The 24,716-nt window shown below is 33.3% G+C and overlaps 1 protein-coding gene across 7 annotated transcripts in view; it reads right to left on the bottom strand.

The window, feature by feature from the left end:
* LOC145283502 (dopamine receptor 2-like) overlaps positions 1–24,716 on the bottom strand; it is a 1,112,732-nt gene that overhangs the window by 161,823 nt on the left and 926,193 nt on the right. For 5 of the 7 annotated variants that reach the window (XM_080132330.1, XM_080132329.1, XM_080132327.1 and 2 more), the window contains one exon: positions 8,805–8,826. The exons of the other annotated variants lie outside the window; for them this stretch is intronic. The gene's annotated coding sequence lies outside the window, so the exon portion shown is untranslated. The remainder of the gene's footprint in view (positions 1–8,804; positions 8,827–24,716) is intronic. 7 annotated transcript variants of the gene reach the window in all.

The raw sequence follows: 24,716 nt of genomic DNA, 5'->3' as shown, positions 1-24,716 counted from the left end.
TGACAGACATATAAATGAGAGAATTTAGCTCCACACTGCTCAGTATTATTTTTTGACTTGACTCTCGCTTCTTTTAGTTTTTCGATGCAAAACGCCGAAAACTCCTTGATTTTTCTGTCACACATTTCTATCCACTTCCTTCTGTCTTTTGCAGTTAGCTCAATGTTGTTATATCCAATATTTAGACTCTGCAAATTAAACTTTATTTTGTCTTTGTAACGCAACCATGGTCGTACCACGTTTCGACGGCCTCTGTCTAATTGGCCATACAGGAGTTGCTTCAGTATCCTATCATCGTCCATTCGCATCACATGACCCGCCCATCGAAGCTGCGACTGGATTAAGAAGCTTTCGATGTTGCTGATTTTACAAAGTGTGAATACTTTCGCATTTGATATTTTGTCTTTCAAAGTAAAACCGCAAATGGCACGTAGACATCTCTTATGGAAGACGTCAAGTTGCGAAATTTGTTTTCGGTACGGGGTCCACGACTCCGAGGCATACAAAAGTGTGGACAGTACCACAGCCTTATATACATGAATTTTTGTCTTCGGGCTTAAACCCCCAACATTCCATAATCTTGTGTGCAGCTTGCCAAAGGCGCTGCTTGCTCGGGAGATACGGTTGATAACTTCATGGTCAAGAGATGCACTTGAATCAACCACACTTCCCAAGTATGTAAACTTGTTAACATACTTCAGGTTTTTCCCATCTACCTGAATCGACATCTGAGGAAAATTGTGCACGGTTTGTTTCTGTTTAACACCTTGTACTTGTTTTGGTGTAGGTGGTGGCTGGTAGATGACTTCCGTGTTCTTTATACTGATTGTCACGCCAGAGGCTTTACATGCAGTGGAAAACCGATGTACAAGATGTTGAGCCTTCTCCCGAGAAGTCGCGACAAGGGCAGCATCATCTGCAAACAGCAAATCTCTTATAATGGTTCTTCGGAGAAGTGTTTTCGCTTTGAAGCGTTGTTGATTAAAAATCCCACCATCTATACGAAATTGGAAATGAACGCCAGTGTCAACATCTGCAAATGCTTATTTCAGCATAACAGAGAAGTAAAGGGCGAATAGTACTGGAGCCATTACACAACTTTGTTTTGTTCCATTGGTCACATTGAAAGGCTCAGAAGAGTCCCCATTGGACATTACTCAAGCCTTCATGCCATCATGGAAGGATGTTATATATATATATATATATATATATATATATATATATATATATATATATATATATAACAAATATATGACAAAAGTCTGTATTCCATATTTCAAGATGTTGACCATCTTCCAATTGATTCTTTTAAGTACGTTGATATGCACGATTCTTCAATAAATAAATAATAAGATGGCCAACATGTTGAAATTTTAAATATAGACTTTATGATGTTTTTATTCATGTAGGTTTCCTTTTTATTATTATATTGATAATTATATTGTACCCGACATATGGTAGTAATTTTTAAAAAAAGTTAAGAAAAAAAGGACACCTTTGTGCCATCAACTAAAATTGAAACAGAAACATGTAGCTGTGCAGCCGTTAACCTAAGTTCATACGCATATAAAACCAAAAAGAAAAATAAATAAAATAAAAAGATATATGTATATTTGCACATGCGTAGAAATAATTAGTCGAGTTAAGCCTGCTAAGTTCCAATTTTTTCGATTTTGGCCCTTGGCAGCTATTTTTACTGACTGTCTATCGCGTTTCATATCCGTTGGCCAAACATTATCAGAGTAATTAGGTAGAGATTGTTTTGCACACAGACAAACGATATTTTATATATATATATATATATATATATATATATATATATATATATATATGTGTGTGTGTGTGTGTGTGTGTGTGTGTGTGTTTGTGTGTCTGTGTATAGTCGAGATATGTTCTGGCATCAAAGTGTTGCTCTCTCTTTACAGGCAGCAATGCTAAATGAAATACTACCAGGCATACCCTCAATTGACTTCAGTTACTGCTTGGATTGAGGAATTTTCAACTTCGCTCAACTTCGAGACAAAACCACCATGTGTTCAGTACGGGGAGCTGCAGAAGGCTTACGACAGTGTTACCCCAGGTCAAACTGCAGAGGACCTCCAGACACTAGCGCACGCATACAACACGATCTATTGACAATTTGGGATGCAGGTCAGTACAAAAGAGGTACAAGTTATTAGTTCAACTATCATTTAGACTGCCGCCCCGAACACTAACATCACTATCAATGGTAAACCACTGGAGTAAGTAGATCAGTTCTCGTATCTTGGGGAGCATTTTTACATCAACACCCACGTGCAACAAAAAAAGTAGTCAATATTTTTAACTTTGACCTCTATTATGACCTCTTAACATTTATTATTTTTGGCTTAAATCAAGTTATAAACTTAGATCCATGTCCAAGGAACCTATATCTAAAATTTCTACTGTTTAAGCCCAAAATTGTCGGAGGAGTTTCGTAGCGTTCTCAAAGGTCAAATCGTTGAACTTTTACCCCTTAATCGCCTAATTTCTGGCGAAAAACGGATCACATCGATTTTCCCAAATCTCAGTACCCTTTATATCAAATTTCGAGTCTGTATACTTAAAATTGACAGAGTTATTGCGTAGGAAAATGTACACACACAGACACACAGATACACAGACAGACAGACACTTTCACTTTTATAGATATATATAGATTATATTTTTTACTAGCATATCTCGTCCTTTTCTTTTCCAATTTTAACAACTAGTCATAGTTCCATGTTTAAGCTTATCCATGTTACTATTCATTCTCGAATTTTTCTATTGAAATCCCTGATTTTTCCAGGCTTCTAATAAATTCACTTGTTCTTTGTTTAATTTCAATCATATTTTTTTTTCTTCCATAAACACATATATAATGACAATGTACGGCACTCGTCTGCTTTCAATAAAATCCTCCAATTATCCCCCTTTCATGCTTTCATTAGTGAATTAGTAGCAACAGTAGTCGCTGAAGCGACGTGGTTACTATGGAAACCAGTCATATAAAACGTCGCTCACCTCCTAATATCTTTTATGGGTTTGAGCACCAGAAAATTAATCATAACTTTTGTTTTACTAAACAAAACTGATTTTTTTTTCAAAATATAGCTGAGTAGGTGATCTACTGTAATAACTGTTTTAAATTTGGCCGAAAAATGAGTGAGCGATGAAGCTTTAAAGCAGTTATATATGACTAAACTTAACTATATATTCAAACACGGTAGTGTTTGAATGATATATATTATTATCAATAATAAACAATCATTTGATATAGTTACAGACACTAATGTTTCATGCTTACACATCAGTGCTGGAGACGCCGGTTAACGCTGGTCGAAGGATTCGAATTCCCACAACGAAGTCATCTTTGGCTCAATTAGAAAGGAACATACCTCAGGGCCATTGTTCATCGCCACGAAATTAAGTGAAATTTTAACATTAATGAAGCTTAATGTTTAGTACAGATGATCTTAAAAAAAAAAGAAACGGAGAGAATGACATACAGAAAGAGGTAATAGACAGAAGAAAAGGAGAGCGGGGAAAGGTTTGTTGGTGATTTTTGTTTTACGGCATATCAACCTTTTTCAGGTTATTTAATGCCGTATCCAGTGATTTTGAAGAACAAGTTTTAATAGAGTATATATATATATATTTTTTTTTTGTAAGTCGGTTTCTATTTAACCCATAGTTGGGACCCTAACAGGTACTACCACTCCGGGTCAGAGTGGACCTGGGAGCAATGGCAATTAAAAGGTGGCTCCACACTCCCCAAAGCCCGCAAGCTTGGGTCTCACCATCGGATATAGTTTAAGGTCAAAAGCGGAAAAGGGATATACATACATAAAAGCCCGCAAGCTTGGGCCTCACCATCGGATATAGTTTAAGGTCAAAAGCGGAAAAGGGATATACATACATATATGTATAATATATATATATATATATATATATATATATATATATATTTAAAGAAATAATGAAAGAGAAACAGAGAGGAAAAAAGAAAAAGAGAATAATAGAGAAAAGACGAAGGAAAAGATAAAAAAATAGAAAGATAGGAAAAGACAGAAAAAAGAGAAGCTAGAGAAGAGTAGAGAGAGTGAAAGCGAGAGAAGAAAGACGAAAGAGGTAAAAAGGGAGAAGTAGGAAGGGAGAGAGAGAGAGAAAGAGAGAGAGAAAGAGAGAGAGAAAAGAGAGAGAGAGAGAGAGAGAGAGAGAGAGAGAGAGAGAGAGAGAGAGAGAGAGAGGAATAAACCACGGTCAAAAATTTTCTCCACTCTTTATCTGTGACAAAATCCAAACGTAGATTCCATGAACAGGGTTTCTTTCTTAGAAGTGCACGCCTGTGGAAGTCTGTTCCGGTTTTCTGATATCACCTGATAACAACCTGGATGTCTTCAAGTCCAACATAGACAAATTCCTGATGAGCCTCCCCCTTAAGTAAGACACTTTATCAAATCACCAATACTAGCGTACTGTACACGCAATAATCCTTATCCGCGAGTGGCTTCCGGGCCCTGATAAGTGGTGACTACCTTGTAAAAAAAGTGCCCACATTAAAAACCGACTCTGTATCTAACTCTGCGCTGGTGGGGAGACAAGTAAATAGGAACTTAAATAATGTTGACTCAGGGCAACTTCAAATGAAGACTACACAAACGTCTGTGCCATTGTAAAGAATTCTGTAATGATCATGTAACCTTTTATAGTAGATAGCTGTTGTCTGTAGACAAGTAAAAAAAAAAAGAAATCAATGAAAGAACTTTCTAACGACGTGGAATATAATTCTTTTTAGACTTATACTATGATGAACTTGCTTTTATGCGAGCAGAAATCGCAGTGCGCATTCGTGAAGAAAAAAATATAAAAAATAGCATTAAAGTGTAATGAAATAAAAGAGGTAGACTTCCAACAAGTTGGCGACGAAAATGGCATCTCTTGAAAATCGAGCCTGCCAGATATCGTTTCAGAGAGCGGAATACTTTTAAACGTATCATTTGGAGAAAAAACGGTGTACTCAGTTGCCGGATTGGTTTACCCGTCTCCAACGACGACCAATTATTTTTTATATAATGAAAAAAGCTTCGGACAAGGCGAGAAGCAACTTGATGTAATGAACTAAAAAAAAAAAGCCCAAATTGATTATCACATGAAGAAAAGATGCATATTAACTTTAGTTTTGAAAAAACAAAACAAAATGAAAAACAAAGCAAAAAAAGAAAAACAAAGAAAAAAAAACAAAGCAAAAAAAGAAAAACAAAGAAAAAAAAACAAAGCAAAAAAAAAAAACAAAGAAAAAAAAACAAAGCAAAAAAAGAAAAACAAAGAAAAAAAAACAAAGCAAAAAAAGAAAACAAAGAAAAAACACAAAGCAAAAAAAGAAAAACAAAGAAAAAAAAACAAAGCAAAAAAAAGAAAAACAAAGAAAAAAAAACAAAGCAAAAAAAGAAAACAAAGAAAAAAAACAAAGCAAAAAAAGAAAAATAAAGCAAAAAAAACAAAGCAAAAAAAACAAAAACAAAGAAAAAAAAACAAAGCAAAAAAAGAAAAACAAAGAAAAAAAAACAAAGCAAAAAAAAAAATAAAGAAAAAAAAACAAAGCAAAAAAAGAAAACAAAGAAAAAAAAACAAAGCAAAAAAAGAAAAACAAAGAAAAAAAACAAAGCAAAAAAAGAAAAACAAAGAAAAAAAAACAAAGCAAAAAAAAACAAAGAAAAAAAAACAAAGCAAAAAAAAAACAAAGAAAAAAAAACAAAGCAAAAAAAGAAAAACAAAGAAAAAAAAACAAAGCAAAAAAAGAAAAACAAAGAAAAAAAAACAAAGCAAAAAAAAGAAAAACAAAGAAAAAAAAAACAAAACAAAAAAAAAACAAAGAAAAAAAACAAAGCAAAAAAAAGAAAAACAAAGAAAAAAAAAACAAAGCAAAAAAAGAAAAACAAAGAAAAAAAACAAAGCAAAAAAAGAAAAACAAAGAAAAAAAACAAAGCAAAAAAAAAAAACAAAGAAAAAAAAACAAAGCAAAAAAAAACAAAAAAAAACAAAGCAAAAAAAGAAAAACAAAGAAAAAAAAACAAAGCAAAAAAAACAAAATAAAAAAAAAAACAAAGCAAAAAAAAAAAGGATGCAGGTAAAAGACAACAGTTAAGAGAAAGACAACCCCACACGCCTAAAATACTTGGAAAGAAGCTAATGGAATAAGAAACTGTGTTATAACGATCTATCAAATCATCGAATATTCTTATAATAGAAATAGCTCTAGACAAGGCATTAAGCAACTTGTTGCATGGAACAACAAACAAGAACAATCTATATGATTATCGCAAATACGAAAGATGCCTATTGGTTTCAGTTTTTAAAAGACCAAGGTTGTAGCTAGAATTAAAACATTCATCAGGAAAGAAGTTTTACAAGCCTATAGTCCTTGGAAAGAAGTTACTGGAATAAAGATTATTAAAAATCAGCAAATTGATAGATACCAACGAGCCAAATGAGCTGGAATAAAGGAATCAGGGATTAGCTCACATAATAGCAAAGAACATTCCATAATAGAATTTATTAAAAAAAGATTGAAACCAGCAATATCGCGTCTGTGAGAAAGGGGTTGCCAAGAAAAAGAAAGGGCAGGGCCAACCAAATTGCAGATACGTTTCTGCACATTATAATGAGCCCTCAAATTGGACAATATTCACCGTCCAAAATATGCGTGTACATTTTTTTTTATCTCTCATTTCTTTTCTCCTACTTCGGTGGCACGTCACATCGCGTACCAACTTGGGCATTTGCATATGTGTCATACGGCTGTTGCTACTAACACGGGTCAGCGACTCTTTTACATCTGGAGCAAATGATGAAAATGTGTCTTGTTTCTTTTAACACTTTCAAAAGCAACTGTCTCTTCTTTTACAATTAATACTCGAATACTCGTTTGGCTTCAGTAAAAATGAACGACTCTCTTCTTGAGGAAGCTGTATACTTTTACAAGCTTTTAGGACTTTCACCCCAGACCTGATATAAAGGACTCGCGTGAAACCTGTGTCAATTTACTTATTTCCCCACTAGAGCAAATTAAGACATAGTGCCGTTCATTAATCCAACTCCTCAAAAAGGACACTCTGGATTGGAACAAAACAAAAAATCATTTCAATCTGAATCGACTAAGTATAATGTCAGAACAGATACTATACTTTGTTGCTAACCAAAATACCAAGAAATTCGCAAAAGTCGTTGGAAAAATGCTTCGGTCATTCTACCGCCGCAAAACGTACATGATTTCTGATGTACTACCGTACCTGTATAAGAGTGAAATACGGTTAAAGATAGAGTGCTGTTGCCAAATTTGGGGAGGTGCTGCAAAAACATTATTTCTTGTCCTAAGTACAAAATAAACTTCGTAATCTAGTGGGAAATTATATATTTTGATCTAATCTATATATAGCTCTTACTCTACAGTGTCCATATATTCTATTGAACAAGTAATTTCGCACGATTCTTCTTTTTCCTATAACACACACACACACACACACACACACACACACACACACACACACACACACACACACACACACATATATATATATATATATATATATATATATATAAAGTACGTACGTTAATGATAACTGATGAAGGTGACATTATTTGGAAAGTCGATTTATCATCTTTTTTGTACGTTTCCGATTACTTTTTGGTTGTATTTTAAAGATTAAAGCCTAAATTTAATTTCCAAAAGGAAAAAATATTTTTACACGTGAAAAAAAAAAGTTATAATGAAAAATATTTTCACGGCGACATTCTGGAGAGACTTGTTGTCACCCAGACTCTATGGAACATTGCCAATCATTATCAGTAGGTAATCTATGATGATGATTTGTGTGAGAACTCCTCGTGTGTACAAATAATAAGAATAACCAGACACATGAAAACTATAACAGAATAAACAAGAACATGAAGGAATATCACGTGAATCCAAAGGAACTGAAACTGCACGAAAGCCGAAAGCTTATTAATTGTGTCTCCCTCCTACACACACAAAAAAAGAAAGTAAGCTTCGGCTGATACCACACAAAATAATCGTAAAGTGCAAAGGAGGATAACTGAAATATGGAGAAAGAGCACTAACCAAACCTCGACTGGATGAGGTCGAAAAGAGTAAAGGATTAGTCACCACAATATAATATTTACTACAGAAGCTTTGTATAAAGAACTCATTCTAAATCAACGAACTATAATTTTTGCCTGTTTTTAACGAGCAAAACCTATTATTATTATAATAATAATAATAATAATAATAATAATAATAATAATAATAATAATAATGATAATAATAATAATAATCATCATCATCATCATCATCATCTAAATCGTGCTCGCCCCATAAAGATGTTATCAGCTTCGGATTGTACCACACAAAATAGTCTTGAAGTATCAAAGAGAGTGAAAAGACCGTGGGGAAAGAGCACTAACCAGACCTCCACTGGATAAGTGCTTAGAGTACAGGGACCCTAGAAAGGTATATTGTTAACCAAATTCTTGTAAAGACAGATGGTCATTGTTTGCGAGAAATCACAGGTAAATGACTGTTGCGATAATGCAAAGTCATTTGCAAAGCTTATCGAAAGAATTGGAGAATACTAAAATGTGGAGATACTTGTCACCCAGACTCCAGGGAACACCACTGATTATTATCATTGAACTATTACTGACGATGACCTGTGTAAAATCTTCTAGTTAGTAATAACTTTTAAAAGAAGAACAAATATACGAGAAACTAAAGGAAAGGAAAAATAAGGGATTCATACCGGCAGGTATATCAAGACGGCCCTGTAAAATAAAAAGAAAAGAATATATTAATTTTTATTTAAAAACATAATTAACGAAATATTTTATTTAAAAACATAAATAACGAAATATTACATAGTCTAGCTGTCGGCCAATAAAGAACACATTTAACACAGCCTTATATAAGATACGTGTGCGATCGGAAAAAATATCCTGATGTTAGTTATTTGTTTTGGGGTAATTCTTACAGTCCGGCCCATTCCTCTCTCCAGACGTGCACACACATAACTGGTGTCGATGTAAGGGAAATAACTGTTTACTGTCTTTTTGTATGATAACATTAAAAATCGTGTTTACTTCTTGATAACATGAAACTACCGCTGGCAGGTGCGTTTTCGGTCCTCGCCACGTGGTGCGTTTTTTCTCTGCTTTTCTTTCCCTTTTTTCCTTCGCTATGACGTCACCTCCCGAACCGGCAAGGTCATTTGCACACATTTCAGTCTCTATTACAGTTTCAAGTTCTATTACACGTTTTCGGCTCTATTACAGTTGCACACAAATTTTCCAATCTTTATTTACTCTATAAAAATGTTTGTACATGCAACAGCGGTCTTATGTAGCCAATTAATATATTAAAACTATTTGTGTTCTGTTTCTAAATTTTTCAGATGAGGAACGAAAATTCGTAATAACTGTGAATGCTCGGACTACTGCTCTACTCTTGAATGTTGCTTTCACAATGTTTCGGCCGATGTAAACACCGACCTTCTTCATATCTATATTGCCGCAAAGACTCGTAGCGTAGCAGATAAAATAATTAGTAAAATTCAGTTGTAAGTGATACTCTTCTTGATATTAAAGGTTCAATCTTCAGTGTTGGTTATCCTAAGAATACAGTTGAGAATTACTTTGAATTTTTATCCGTTCATGGATGACGGAATGAGAACAGGCTGCCCTCGTGGGCCGAATAAAGGGTTCAGTTCAAAATTAAGCGCAGATTCCTGAATATAGCAGAAATATTCTCTGAGTTTGACAAGATACATCCGAAGCAGGTCGGCGGTCACATCAGCCGAAACGTTGTTAAAATAACATTCAAGATGAAAACAGTCGTCCGAAGAATTCACATAATCTTGTTCTCTTGTGTGAAGTTTAAATTATTTAAATTTATTGTCAGAAAAGAAACTGGAACAATTTTATAAGTACAAAGATAATCGTTTTATTTTTATGGAAACCGATGCAGACAAGGCATGAAGACATTTGATACAATGAGCTAAAAAGCGAAACTATATTATCGCAAAGACCAACGATCTTTATGAACTCCAAAAAACTGCAAGCACTTGTACCCCTTCGACGTAAATACCCCGACACACTCGACAAGCAACAAAATCACACCCCTTCACAGTTAAGATCCCTAGATTTGAGAGATTTTTCTACTCCAGTAGTTTTTTCCCCGGAACAGCTAGACTTTGGAATTCCCTTCCGGGTTCCTGCTTCCCCAACTGTACTGACATGCAGAAGTTCAAGTGTAACGTAAACCGATATCTTGCTGCCAAACTCCCCACCTAGTACCCCTGTAGCCTGTGTTTCTAATAGTAGCCCCCCCCCCCTACATCAAAGTGGCAATTTGCCTTGTTTGGGATGAAAATGTAATAAAAAAATAAATAAAATTAACTGTACTTAAAAAAAAAAAAATACGGCAGTAGGAAGGGGAAAGCAGTCAACAGAAAAAGAGTTCGAGACGACATTAATGATTTGTAATGGAACGACGAATTAATAATAACCACTAAACCAGCTGGAGCAACTGAAAAAAAAAAAGCACTAGATCAAACAATTGTGAAAAACATATTCGATAATAGTAATTATTGAAAAGACTGAAAGTAGCAATATCATGTCTATACGAATGAGGGTTCCGAAAACATAAAAGGGTGAGACCAACCAACTTATTGATACATTTCTGAATCAAGAATTTTAGTAATTAACGTTCAGTTCTATTATTATCCTCACTAATTTCTCAAACCAGCCACTACCAGAAATTTTCTTGTTTATAACGACCGCTGGCTTTCCCTGTGATCCGAGCATTAGTACGTGTCCTCAGTTTTCCCAGTATTCTATGTTAACTTGTATGATTATCGTCACTTAATAGAAGTTTTAACACCAGGAATTATCGAAGATTTTACAGATACACACACACACACACACGCACACACACACACACACGTATATATATATACGTAGTCATCGACATACAGCCCTGTTTCGTTGTATCACAAGTCATCAATGGCGCTAGACTAGCACCTCTCCCAAACCGAGGATTGAACCTAGAATCATTTCGCGTTGACAGTCAGCAGCTATATATATATATATATATATATATATATATATATATATATATATATATATATATATATATATATATATACTTGTTTATGCATAGCTGAATATTTTGCTAATTGCATTTCATTTCCTCTGATGATATTAGCCATTATTGAAAATCCATGGATTTAGCATGGATTTAGCAAATAAATATAATTTCTCTATATATTCCTTGTTTCAAACAATAAATTATTAACTTTAATATATATGTTTATATTTTGATTTACAGAATTTAACTTTAACCATTAAACTTATATATATATATATACTAGCAAAAGTACCCGTCGTTGACTGGGTTCAAAAACAGTCTACAGAAAATAGACTCTGATTTATGAAAGTATGATAGGTTATGAAAAGGAAGAGTTGTAAAAGATAGCTTCGAATTTGGGGGTATCAAAACCAAAGCAAAATATGATGAAAGTAAAAATTAAATAGATAAACCCCATGATTTATTATACCATACCTGTTCACACTGAAACACTTATCACAATATTCAGTGGATCTACATTAAAAAACCTTGTTAAACTTTGTGACATATTTCCATTCTATGGAGGTCAGGTGCGAATGAGCACCCCATAATTTTATTATACTATATTTCTTCAAACTTCAAACTGAAACATAATTATCAAAGTATACTTACGCAGATAGATATGAAAAGTCTTTATTAAAGTGTGTGCCTATTTCCATTCTATGGAGATCTGGCGCGAACGCAAACCCCAGAATTTTATTATATCATCTCTATTTAAGTTAAAACATACTTAAGTATGACGTATGTACATCTATATCAAAAACACTTGTAAACTTTTTTTTCCATACTTTGTGGACCAGGCGTGAATGCAGACCCCACAATTTTTATGAACCACCGTTCTGCCAGATTAAACATACCCTTTCCTGTGTCTCGATACATCTTCTATCATTATATGCAATAAGTTTTTTAAAATAGTCAACCATATAGGAGCCTGTTCGTGACCAGGCACACTCACATACACACAGACATTCAGCTTTATATATATATATATATATATATATATATATATATATATATATATATATATATATATATATATATTAGTCCTCGTGCGAAAGAGCAGGCCACAAAATGTTTTAAATAATAATAATAGAATAACAATAACAAAGACTTACTTTCGATTGCGAAGACTACTATTAAGCGTAACCAGTTATACTGTTCTTTTGAAATTTTCATCTCGATTTTTTTCGTTATCTACAGAATATTTTTAATGAAACCTATATTAAATATGTTCCTTATTAAATCGTAAAGATTTTCTATTCTGAAAGAAGTTTTAAAAAATTTAATCTAAAATGTTATTTTAAAGTTTTTGTTAAAAAAATTCAAATTTTCTCATTATCCAGACATGTATGACAAAGAGGGAGTTGCAAAAAAATAGTTGTGGTGTGAGGAGAAATATAAACTGAAATAGAGAGTAGGAGAGTTTTTATAAATACATGCAAAACCACATTCATTTTTTAAAAAATCCAAATTAATAAATTAAATAAAATATAATCTTAAAAAGATACGATACAAGTTAGAAAAGCATTTCATTCAAGGCATGAAAATTGTTAAACAAAATGTTTTTAGTATAGGCTTTAAAAATAAATAACAGTAAGGTATTAAATTTTTATACCTTACGTTGTAAAATTTATAAAAGTGCACTTTGAAGATAAATAAATTTCAAATTGAATTTTGTACCTTTATTTTTAAAGCCTATAGTAAAAACATTTTGTTTAACAATTTTCCTGCCTTGGATGAAATGCTTTTCTAACTTGTATATATATATATATATATATATATATATATATATATATATATACAGAGAGAGACGGAAGGAGAGAGAAAGAGAGAGAGAGAGAGGCGTAGATAACCGACAGAGAGAAAGAGAAAAGGAAAGTATGAGTCTGTAAAAGAAAGAGAGAGAGAGAGAGAGAGAGAGAGAGAGAGCGAAAGACAGAGAGAGAGAGAGAGTGAGTGAGTGAGAAATAGATAGATAGATAGAGATAGATGTGAACAGACATTTTGTTGCTAAACTCCCTACATAGTGCCCCTGCAGCTTAGGTCTCTGATAGTAGTCCCCTACATCAAAGTGGCAACGTGCCTTGTCTGGGGTGAAAGTGTAATAAAAAATAAGATAGATAGATAGATAGATAGGTAGAGATAAATAGATAGATAGAGAGAGAGAGAAAGAGAAAGAGAAGAGAGAGAAACTCCATTAGAGTCTAAAAAATTACTAATTGTACAACGAGACGTTATCGCTCTTAATTCCCGCTCTAAACCCGTCTCATATCTCGATAAAATCAATTTGAAACTGAATCTCCTTAATTATTCTTCCTCGCGCAGAAGCAGCATGGGGACTTCTTCTTTTCACATTTAACTTTTATCACATAATTTATAAATCTATCGAATTTTCACTTCATTCTCGACTCATTTTTAATACGTATACTAGCTCAGGTACTCGATATTAGCCGATAAAAATGACTGAAAATTCATTCATTTGATTTTAATTCACGTTCTGAGACCTATTGTTTATTGCTCGTTAGGCAAGTTTGTCGTGACGACATCCTTAGCGAGTATAAAATTCCTACTTGTGAGACATCAGCTTGGGTTATAGCTGGTTGCGACGATCACATCCCTTGCCCGAGGCGAAAGTATAGAGGACTAGGATATATAAATCCTAATCCCGTTACAAAAGAAAATAATGAAACGAATGGAATTGAAGGAAACAAAAACTAAATTGATGGGTAAGATAAACGTGTCGTTTATTTACTGTTGAAAGAATGAATGTTTTAGTTTGTTCATGTCCGCGCGGGTGTAACCATCGTTTGTTGCGGGACTGGTGGTGTAGAAGGAAAAAGGAAATGTGTGTTCATCTCACGTTCGGGTCACTATCGTTTGTTCGCGCGTGGGAAGAGGAGTGAGTGATGTAGTGGAAATGGGAATGATAGTCCAGCGTGTAGACAAAGACAAAGGATAGAAGGTTGACATCAGTTAAACTGTGCGCCATGTTAGCCGTCAGCTACGAAAGAGAGAGAAAGAGTGAGAATGTCAATCCAAAGAGAGAAGCGTATAAAGTGTACGTACTGTCTGTTAGCTCTTTGTCCCACATAGTAGCAAGTGGCGTGACCCGCGCGGGCGCCCCGAAAGGAGGGTGAATGGTTCGATGACCGCTCAGCTCGAGAGCTAAGTCGAAAAAGGGCTGGAAACAGCTTGTCTCTTGCTTTTATAATTGTTTCCGGTGTTTTTTTTTGCGCATGTGTGGATTTCCTTTGAAAAGGGAAGTGACGTCGTCCATCTGTGCGTACGTTAGCGTGTGTGTGTGTATACAGGTGAATGTTAGTGTATGTACGCGAACGTGAATATATGTGCGTGTGTGGACGTGCGCGCGCATGTTTATGTGCGCGTATGTATGTGACAAGAATATAGCTTGAGATGTGAACGCGTGTTTTTGTGTGAGACTAGAAAAGGCTCGCGCAAAAGTAGGTTCCTTCCACTGTCGGATTTCGCTGCAGTTCGTTGATCTGTGTTAGTTAGGGAGAAGTACTTGTGTGTGGCGCGTTTGCTCAGTTGGAAAATTGCTTGCCTCGCATGCAAGAGGCTCAGCTTTCGAATCCCGAGTTCGGATGTGTCTAACTGTTGAACTTAAATAAGGGCGAAACTCGAGTCTGGACTTCGGTTTGTTCGCTTTCATGGCTCTTGTGAGCTGCGACGATGCCTGGCTGTTGAAATAATATATATATATATATATATATATATATATATATTTACATAGGCATCACCACTTATCAAGGACAAGAGGCCACTCAAGGATAAGGGTTAAAGACTGTACAGTAGACATTGGACAATATAGTAATCATTAGTAATGCAAATTTGGTAAATTTGATAATTTATATAGAACGGCTCATCAAGAACTTATTTACGTTAGACTTCAACACAACCATATTGTAGTCAGCCGGAAAGCAGGAAAACGGAAGACAATTCCACAGGCGTGCAGTTCTAAGAAAGAAGCTTTGTTCATGGAATCTACGTTTAGGTTTAGGCACAGATAAAGAGTGGGGGGAATTATTGATAGTGTGTACAGCTAGACGACTGTTTCTTGTGAAAGTTTGGCGAGGGGGGGCCATAGACTGAAGCTCAGTTGAACACCTTCCATGAAAATAACGATACATCAGAGACAAACTCGCAACATCTCTTCTGTGAGATAGAGGTTGCAAGGAAGAGAAAAGGACATCTCCTACGAGGCTACGAAGTCTATTTTGAACTCTATCAAGGCAGGAAAAGTCATTTCTAGCAGCTCGTGCCCAGATGTGGCAACAATATTCCATCCTTGGACATACCTGGCTCTTATATAGATAGAGAATAGCATCAGCAATGAGATATTTACCGATCGATAGAAAGATCCCACCATTTTTCCAGCGGCCTTGGCAACAGATTTGATGCACGTGTTCCATTTAAGATCAGGAGTAAAGGTCAAGCCCAGAAGCTTGTCAAAACTTGAGGCCTCCTGAAGACGAGAGCCATTCATTTCAATTGATGCCAGATGTGGATCAGAATGTTGATGATGTAAAGAGAGAAGCTTGGTTTAAATGCATTAAAAGTAACCAGCCACTCCTTTCCCCATTGTACTACGTGCTCAAGATCAGAGGAGAGAGAATTGGAGAGAACTTGGTCGTTTATTGTCTTAGATGTGGTACCATAAATGGTAGTGCCGTCAGCATAAATGTCTACAAATGATGTAAGGATGTGATTTGGAAGATCATTAATGTAGATCAGGAAAAGAGTTGAGCCCAGGATGGCCCCCTGAGGGACACCGGCATTAATACTGTGAGCTTCTGATTTTTGCCCCTCAACTACTACTCTTATGAACCTATCAGAAAGAAATGATTTAATAATTGAGAAGACATTTCCACCTATACCATAGCTAGAGATCTTATGAAGTAAACCTTTATGCCATACCCTATCAAAGGCCTTAGATATGTCAAGAGCAATTGCCCTAGAAAGGTGGCCTCCGTCGAGAGATTTGCTAATCCTATGAGATATTACTGTAAGCACATCTGCTGTAGATCTAGCAGAACGGAAACCATATTGAGTGTCACTAAGAAGGTTATTTTTGTTGAGATGGTTGATTACTTCTGTATTTAACACAGATTCCAACAACTTACTCATGACGCACAGGAGACTTATTGGCCTGTATTGAAAGGGGGATGAGCGATCACCTGAATTCTTAAATACAGGGCATACTGATGAAATTTTCCAGGGATATGGGAAACTGTTCTCCTTAAGACAACGTTTAAACAGTTCTGGGCGCTAGTTCAGGTTAAAGTACTATAATTGGAATACCGTCAGGGCCAGTTGCTTTACTAGAATCAAGGTTTTTGATTAGCTTGGCAACATCAAGTACAGATATACGTATATCACATAGCGTGTTTTCTGATAAAGGAGAAAATATTGGGGGTTGGCGGCCTTGATCGAAAGTGTAGAATTAGCTGCAAAGTTCTTGACAAAGAGTTTGGCTTTGTCTGATGCTGACGAGATTACCTCAGGTCCATTGATAATAGTTGGGATGGAGCACACGCTTCTGTTCAGGATTCTGTTTGCTATTTGCCAAAGCTGGTGGGAACCAAGCCGCTGCTCAGCTACTTTGGACTTAACAGATTGAGCATACAACTCTCTTGCGTTCTTTATTACATTCTTACAATGGTTGTAATGTGCTTTATGTGCCTGACAGTGCTTTTAAATAGGTTTTGTATCGGAATTTATTCAGTAAGTATCGATAATCGATGATCGAATTAATCCTATGAAAGAGGGAAGAGCTATTTGGACCAAAGTTAACACCTTACACAACCTAACATCACAAGTGAATTTGAGAAGTTTTGTTACTACATAAGGCGAAATGCCCGACCTATAAAATCAACAGTAGGTTCTTTGGTATGATATGAATGTTTCTGTTTAAAATACAATTTAACCATGATACTTGACCTTTTTCATTTCAACTTTAAATTCATGCCATTACTACCGCACAACCAGTAAGGCATATAATAATATATTATATAATAATATATAATCAAATGTATGTACTTTTATTTGATTGAGGTGTGATACTTTATACTTATTTTAAACTTTAATTCAAGCCATTATATATATATATTTATATATTTATATATATATATTATATATATATAAATAAATTTAATAAAATCAACAGAAGGTTCTTTACAGTGCAATGTAGACTACTGCGAGCGACATTTGTGCTTTCTCCTGGCGCACCACGATGTGTCCTCAACTAGAGCAGGCAATCAATCGATTTAATTCAAATATGGGCGCTGTCATCGATTTTGATAACAATAAAAATATGGAAATGTGAAACATACGTTGATCATCATTCAATGCTGGGCAACGTCGGGTCACCCTGCTAGTAAATGAATATTATTGAAAAATATTATGCATAAAAAACATGAGGCACAATTAAAACAGGCAAGGGAATATGAAACAAATAAATGATGAATAATTTAAGCAGGATTACCGTCTTTGAATGTCGGCATTTGAAATGAAGAATTTCATCGCAAAGAAACATCTAGACGAACACTTTTGAAAAGAAATGTGATGAGTCATTCTTAGAAAAATATATGTCTAACCATGCACCTATAAACATAAATACACGTATCTAATTTATAAAACTGCAACGTCTGTCTCGATTTTTTCAAACTGCGACTTTGCCGAGACGCAAGCACGCAGGGCCGCGCGAGACGGGTCAAATGATTGTATTTCTAGTGGACAGTTATATATATATATATATATATATATATATATATATATATATATATATATATATATATATATATATATGTGTGTGTGTGTATATATATATATATATATATATATATATATAAAAGTGAAGGTGTCTGTGTGTCTGTGTACATTTCCCCACATAATAACTCTGTCAATTTTAAGCCTACAGATTCAAAATTTGACATACAGGGTACTGTGATTTGAGAAAATCGATGTGATTGGTTTTCGGACAGAAATTTTGTGATTAAGGTGTCAAAGTTCAACGATTTTCCCTTTGAGAACTCTACCAAACTCCTCCTACAATTTTGGGTCTAAACACGTGAAATTTTAGATATAGGTTCCTTGGACATGGATCTAACTTAATAAATTAATTTGAGTCCTAAACAATACATTTTAGGGGGTTATAATAGGGGTCAAAGTTAAAAAAATTGACCGTTTTTTTTTCTTACTCAGCATACACCTCCAAACACCTTGCCAACGCCGGGATCCCATGCTAGTATATATATATATACTAGCATTGCGCCCGGCGTTGCCCGGGTGTTTGGATGTCTATGTTGAGCAAAAAAAAAGAGGTAGTAGGAAGACATGCTCGAACCCGTATCGCAAAGGAGGAAAAGAACGGGGTAAAACCTAACGTTTATGTTGTTACGACCACCGCCAAACCGGAACCGACATTTTTTAAAAGTAAAGCTTGAAAATCTAAAGAAGAGTATAACTTAAAAAAATAACGGCGAAAAAATTGACCCCACCTGTAGAAAAGTGCCTAGTGGAAGGGGAAGATATTAATGTTTTTATCCAATTTTTCGATATTTGTCGTATGAAAGATCGAACTCTTAAACGATACTGATCTTGGTAAAATCCGTCGCCTCTATTGAAAGTTTAAGGTAGACATGCAAACAGGCATACATACATACATTTATATATTGATAACTAAAAATTTTCGACCCAAACTGATGAAAAAGCTTGCCCTTTATGTAAAATTTCAAATATTTAGACCAGAAATTGTCTATATATATATATATATACTAGCATAGGCGCCTGGCGTTTTGGAGCTGTATGTTGGGCAAAAAAAAAAAAGTTGTATAGGAAGGCAGGCTCGAACCCGTACCGCAAAGGAGGAAAAGAACGGGGTAAAACCTAACGTTTATGGTTTTACGACCACCGCCAAACCGGAACCGACATTTTTAAAAAATTAAGGCTAGCCAATCAAAAGGAGATGATAACTTTAAAAAATATCGGCGAAAAAAGTGACCCCTTCCTGTAGAAAAGTGCCTTGTTGAAGGGGAAGATATTAATGTTTTTAGCCAATTTTTAGATATTTGTCCTATGAAAGATCGAATTCAAAACTGATCTTTGTAAAATCCGTTGCCTCTATTTAAAGTTTTAGACAGACATGCAAACAGACATACATACATACGTTTATATATTGGTAACTAATAATTTTCGACCCAAACTGATGAAAAAAGCTTGCCCTATCTCTGAATACCCTTTATGTAAAATTTCAAATATTTCGATCAGAAATTGTCTGAGTAATTTAGAAGAGACCGAAGAGGTTATTTTTTTTAAAACTTTGACCCCTTTTATGACCCCTTAAAATTTATTGTTTTTGGCTCAAATCAAGTTATTAAGCTAGATCCATGTCCAAGGAACCTATATCTAAAATTTCAAGTGCGTAGACCCAAAATCGTCGGAGGAGTTTGTTAGAGTTCTCAAAGGTCAAATCGTTGAACTTTAACCCCTTAATCGCCAAATTTCTGGCCAAAAACGGATCACATCGATTTTCCCAAATCTCAGTAACCTGTATATCAAATTTCGAGTCTGTAGACTAAAAATCATTTATTGCGTAGGGAAATGTACACAGACACCCAGACACACATATACACAGATACTTTCACTTTATATATATATATATATATATATATATATATATATATATATATATATATATATATATATATACACACACACACATGTATAATTAATTTATTGTTTAAATATTTATTTAAATATTTTCTACGTGCATAAAATTAAGTTTCGAAATAAAGACGAAATATTGATGAACACATAACTCGGTTTGTTCCTTTTAATTTATCTATAAATATATGTTTTTTTTAATTACATTTTCACCCCAAACAAGGCACATTGCCATTTTGATGTAGGGGGCTACTATTAGGGACACAGGCTACAGGGGTACTAGGTGGGGAGTTGAGCAGCAAGATGTCGGTTCACGTTACACTTGAACTTCTGCATGTCAGTACGGTTGAGGAAGCAGGAACTTGGCAGGGAGTTCCAAAGTCTAGCGGTTCTGGGGAAGTAACTACTAGAGTAGAACGCTCTCTTACATCTAGGGATCTCTACTGTGAAGGGGTGGGATTGTACTGATTGTCGGGTTTGTCGAGGGTATTTACGTAGATGGTGTACAAGTGCTTCCAACTCGTCGGAACATACACCGTTAACGTACTTGTAGAAGTACTTGTATAAACATATTGTTTTATTTAATTATTTGGCGCATTACTATATGTGAGCCATCTATAATACTGACTGGATAAATTGCTAGAAACTTTTTCATATAGAGACATATTTACTGAAAAATAAGAAGTTGAAAGAAATGAATGGCTTGTTAGGTATCTAGTAACCAGAGTATGTAATCTTAAAAAGTACACCTCGTACTACCAGATCAGGCTGTCTGAAGATATTCCTGAGATGAAATGCACCTAACATTGATGTTTTTTGTTTTTCTGCTTCTTTTTGCAAAATTTAATTATGTTCTGAAAAACAAACAAACAACAACCACAGTCCACCTTTTCCCCCTTTTCCTTCTTCCCATTTCCCCTTTCTCTTTAGATCCTCCCCGCCTCCTGACTTGTTTCTTAACTTAAAATGTACCAAACATTAATACTGTAACCTTTTCCCCTCTCTCATTGCAAAACTCATTTATGTTATGCAAGACAGGGAACAAAAACGGTAAACACCACCATAAAACAACCAAACCCAACACTAGAAACTAGCGATTGAAGATATAAAGAGCTTGAAAAATACAAATCTTCTACAAAATAACTGGATGCAAAATAAATACTATTTCCACAATAACTGCTGTAAAACAAAACAACCAAACAAAAAAGTAAATAAAAGAAAGTTATTGACAGAATTGTTGTACTAGAAGACTCAAAAATAAATAAAAATATTATTAAAAATGACTTAGTGTTTATACGCCACACAAAAACAATTGAATTCAAAACACATACTTAAGCCGCCATGTTTGATAATCAAAACTGTTATAGCTATACTTCTATAGTCAGGTTCAAATAAAAAAAATAGAAGTCCAACAAGGCCCTATATTTATAATAAAAACAGCCAAAAATTTAATTAGATTCATTAATGAATCAAAAGATCTGCACTTCATTTAGGAAACTAAAATTATCTACAAAGCAAATTAACTGCAAATAAAACACGTTTTTCTTTCTTATTAAAGGCATGCTACCTCTAAATTAAATCTTATAAATATTTATATTTTATATTTATGATGGTATTTACTAGCACGAGGCAAAAAGAATTATTGAATTTAATATTCATGTTAAATTATTCATCCAATTAAAACACAAAGACAAGTTCCACAACTCAATTTTTCCTAAAATATATAGGAGTTTCTAACAAATGGAGATACACAACTAACTAGTTTTAAAGTGCAAATTAGTTTTACATATAAACTTAAAATTATATTATTATCCAATGGAAAATTAAGAAAATCTGGATAATTAGATGAGACAAAATTGCTATGTCAATCAAAGCATTAGCTCCTCTTAATTTTTAAATTCATTTTACGATTATTCTTTGTTACTTCTTTCTTTATTTTTATCTTTACGTTCCTATATATTTCTGTTTGTATCTAAAGACCTAAAAATTAAGAAACAAAGTACCAAGAATTAAAACATTTCTAGAAACTTCAAAACATTTAAAATCACGATAAAACCCTTAAAAACCTTAAAACCTTATAAAACCGCAGTGACTAAATTATATGCACATGTATTAATATTAAAAAAATTTTCACTTTAAATCTAGAAAACATTTAACTATTAGAATTATAATATTTAAGCTAATATAAAAATTGTTTTAACTGCCTAAAATATAATAAATAAAAAGGAAATAATCTATAAAATATAATAAATAAATCCTCAATAATATCCATAATTTACTCATATCTACATAGTTAGTTTAAGAGTCAATTAAGTTAATTAATTCAAAAGAATTTTACTATGATTTATCATAAGTCGTAGATTCGTAAATTACCTATGTCGTAGTCAGAGCAAATTCCTAAAATTTCAGTTTAACATTAACGGAAAAATTATATTTGATCATAATTAGATCAATTTTCGTGTAATTTTCTTAAAGCAAAAACTCATTAATCATATTAATAGATCTTAACTTGTCACATTACTATAAATATGGGTTCGTAACATGCGAGCATACACCTCATTTTATGGTGACAATTTCATATAATCTCTTGGTGTTTATAAAGAAAATTATCATTAAAATTCCATATGAAAGGATTCTAAAGTGCATAAATTGCATTATTTCTCCCGTTAGGAATATATTTCTGTTTAACCTAATAGTGACCATTTTAATTCATAATGAATTTAACGAATTCCTTAACATATTTAGCTAAAGAATACAGAACTTTATCAAATTCTGAATTCGATCTAATTCTGAAAAAATCAAAAACGAAAAACACAATATCTTTCCTTTGAAATGTATACATCATTTTAAGTTAAATGATTTCTACTTAATGAACACACACACACACACATATATATATATATATATATATATATATATATATATATATATATATATATATATATGTGTGTGTCTAATCTTTTCCAGCGAGAAATCAAGATCAATAAATAATGAAAACAAAATTGATTTAGAAAACAAATCTATCAAATCCGTCACAAACCGATAATATCTGATTTGTGCATTCGGGGAAAATCGATTCAATTGAGATCAATTAGAATATTCTAATTAGTCAAATAAATATAAAAGTGGCCATTATATACATACATATATATATATATATATATACATACATACATAAATACATATATGTATGGTTAGTTATCATTCAAAATTTAAAAAATCAGAACAAGTATTTAATTCGCAGTTATAACATTTTAATCATATTGTTCATAACTTGTTAGTTTTAATAGCTGAAGCCAACCAAACAACCTATGAGAGACAAATGAATGTTCCTAAAAACAGTTGGAAATAATTTTCCTAGGAATGAAAAACAAGGATTTGATAATGAGAAAAAATGTATAAAAAGGAATAAAGTTCGCAAAATAAAGAGTAAAATAATTACAATGTTATAGAACTTGAGTGAATTTTTTTCCAATAGTCCTCAAGAATTTTTTAAAAACAATATTCCTTGGGGAAAGTAGTTATGTCTAACTAGTTGACTGAAAGATACTCCTGAATATGTCGCGTATGTAAAAATAAATTAAAAGCATATATTGCTTTCGTTAAACATGGGATGTTTTATATCTAAATAATATTAAATTTATATATATATATATATATATATATATATATATATATATATATATATATATATATATATATATATATACGTTTTTTATTATTACCGTATCTTTCTGTTAAGTTACATTATTGTTTCGGCTACACGGCCGTTTTTTTTTGCCAGTCGGACGAAAGACGGCCAAAAAAAACGGCCGTGTAGCCGAAACAATAATGTAATTTAACAGAAAGATACGGTAATAAAAAATAAAACGCATATTTGCTCTACAACAGTATTGAGCACTTTCTTCAGTTTTTATTAATTACCATCTCCACTATATATATATATATATATATATATATATATATATATATATATTAGTAAGTTACAAAATATATATGGCATATATATTTTATAACTTACTACCTAGCTCTACCTATCTATTGAGCAGTGTTGAAGTAAATATTTAAAGTTTACGCATAACATTATACTTTCGTATATTAATTTATGTAATTACATGAAGTAGTCATATATATATATATATATATATATATATATATATATATATATATATATATATATATATATATAACCCCATGTGTTGTATGTGGTTCTACCATGTTTATGTGTTCTGTATATAGGGAAAGGTCATCTTCGATTGACATAACACTGCAGATACGTACATTCGATTTTAGTAAAATTTAAACCAAATGTATGAAACACGAATTAAGGGAGTTTTCTAACGTTCTAACTCTTTTCCAGATAAAGTGGAGGAGGAAAAGTGCCATAAAACGAAAAGTCATAGAGAAAATCTACATTAGTATTCAAACCCATCTACATTAGTATTGATCCTATTCAAACCCATCCGAAACTATAGACTATTCGAACCCATGCAAAACTTTATATTTGGGTTTTAGCCGAGGAAAACCAGTGCAAAAGTGTAATAATTATAAAAATAAAATTTCGCCATGTGAAGGTCGGACGACAGCATTACGAATATACATGCGTAATATTTTACTTATTCAATTGAAAGGCTTAGTTCACAATCATATTCTATTGTTTATTATTGTCAAACATATATATATATATATATATACATATATATATAACTACTTAATTTACTCACAGAAAATTAATATGCGAAAGTATAGATTTATGCGCAAACTTTAAATATTTACTTCAAAAGTGCTCAATACGTAGGTAGAGCTAGTTAGTAATTTATAAAATATGTCGATTAAGCTACACTGA

The sequence above is a fragment of the Euprymna scolopes genome, chromosome 8, assembly GCF_053919585.1.
Source record: "Euprymna scolopes isolate OS-2025 chromosome 8, ASM5391958v1, whole genome shotgun sequence".
In the NCBI taxonomy this organism is placed as follows: Eukaryota; Metazoa; Mollusca; class Cephalopoda; order Sepiida; family Sepiolidae; genus Euprymna; species Euprymna scolopes.
This window is presented reverse-complemented; position numbering and strand designations above follow the sequence as displayed.